This window comes from Podarcis cretensis (assembly GCF_951804945.1).
Source record: "Podarcis cretensis genome assembly, chromosome: 5".
Classification (NCBI taxonomy): Eukaryota; Metazoa; Chordata; class Lepidosauria; order Squamata; family Lacertidae; genus Podarcis; species Podarcis cretensis.
In genome coordinates, this window is record NC_137174.1 from 49,801,252 (window position 1) to 49,803,505 (window position 2,254).

Below are 2,254 nucleotides of genomic sequence, written 5' to 3' on the forward strand. Positions count from 1 at the left end.
AGATCAAGACGAAGTGCTGGCATAATGGATGGTATATGGCAAAACAGTAAAGAATACCAAACAGACCTTGACCAATGTGCAAATCTGTATCTGCCTCTGTGAAGTTGAATTTACTATATAGTTTTATATAACTACAAAGACCCTGATGTTGGGAAAGATGGAGGGCACAAGGAGAAGGGGATGACAGAGGATGAGATGGTTGGACAGTGTTCTCAAAGCTACCAACATGAGTTTGACCAAACTGCGGGAGGCAGTGGAAGACAGGAGTGCCTGGTGTGCTCTGGTCCATGGGGTCTCAAAGAGTCGGACACAACTAAAAGACTGAACAACAACAACAACAGCAGCTCATCACAATATAATAAGTGAATCCTTATTCTATCCATGTATGCTTTGAAGTAGGGATGCATTAGGCATTCAGTTTTCTTTGAATTCCAATGGAAATGGACATTATTCACACTTCATCCTAATGTACAGATCAGAACATAATTAGTCTTCAGATTTCGCACTCCTCTTAATTTTGTACTACCATTCTCAGCTCAAAAAATGGACCAGAAGAGGTTAGAAATGTCCATTTTGGGACAAAATGCATTTAAAAATACATACAATGAGATACAATATGTAAGAAAACATATATTTTATTAAATAGATCTTTAATGGTGCAAATTTGCATACAGTTAAAAAAAATATTAAGCAGATAAATGCAGAAATGGAATGGAACAAACTTACAGATGAACAATTGTGAAACTGACATGAGCCAGAAATGTACAGTACTGAGTCATCCAATGATTCGCTCATTGAATTCCAGAAGACCTGCTGTGCAGCTGAATTCAATTAGGCCTACAACACAATCCCAGGTGGGGCCAGGGAGTATGAAAAGTGGTGGATCTACCCCACTTCCAATATCCTACCAGCTTTCCCAAGGCCAGGCAAGAAGTGGGGCAGACTTATTCAGACTTACTTTTCTTTCCTGCATCATTTCTCACTCCCAGATTTCCTAGGGAGCAATTATTCACACCAAGTCTGGGAGTACGCCCTTAAAAATTTATTTATTTATTTATTTATTTGCGAACTTTTTATATGCCCCACAAATAACCCAGAGATGCATTTTAAATAAAAGGGCACATTCTACCCATGTAAAACACGCTGATTCCCGGACCGTCTGCGGGCCGGATTGAGAAGGCGATTGGGCCAAATCTGGCCCCCGGGCCTTAGTTTGCCTACCCATGTTTTGAAGTATTCTAATTTTTTCTTGATTTTATTGGTTTATCTGTTTGTAAACCATTTTGAGGTGTTGTGGATTTTTTTACAACCAAGTGGTGTATAAATTTTATGAAATAAATAAATAATTTAGGAAGGTGGTCTTCTTTCCAGATTTTGAGGCAGAATTTTCCCCAAGGGGCACATATGACCAGTGAGGTTTCTGAGAAGGATAACCATGATAGCCATGCTCGGCCTCCACAATAGCTGGACCATAAAGAAGGCTGATCGCCAAAGAATTGATGCTTTTGAATTATGGTGCTGGGGGAGACTCTTAAGAGTCCCATGGACTGCAAGATGACAGAGGACGAGATGGTTGGACAGTGTTCTCGAAGCTACCAGCATGAGTTTAACCAAACTGCGGGAGGCAATAGAAGACAGGAGTGCCTGGCATGCTCTGGTCCATGGGATCACAAAGAGTCGGACATGACTAAATAACTAAACAACAACGCTTTGGAATACCAGTTGCTGGAAACCACAGGAGGGGAGACTGCTATTGTGCTCAGATCCTGCTTGTGAGTATCCCACAGGTATCTGGCTGGCCATTGTGAAAGCAGGATGTTGAACTTGATGGGCTTTTGTCTGATCTAGCAAGATTTTCTTACATTCTCATGATATCAGTATATCAGAACTAGCCTCATACTTCCTGTGTGATGCTAATGTGAAGAAGGAGATACTATTTAGGTGAGAATTAGCAGGCAGCCTGCGTATGCTCCAACACTAAAGCGGAAGGGGATAGAGAATGTGCAACCCCCAAGTTCTCTGCAATATACTCTGGTTACAATAGTTTGTCATAATATCTGAGATGCTATAATGTTGGATTTAGCTCTCAGTACTTGAGGATAAAGAATTCAGTCTTGCTGGCAGCATATGGACATGTTTATTGTGTTTTATTGGTTTTGGCTTTGAAAAGGACTATATGTTACTGTATTTTTGTACCATTCTAGGAAAGAAAATCTGTAAAACCACCGCAGGGCTTGAAAATGTGGAGTCCAAC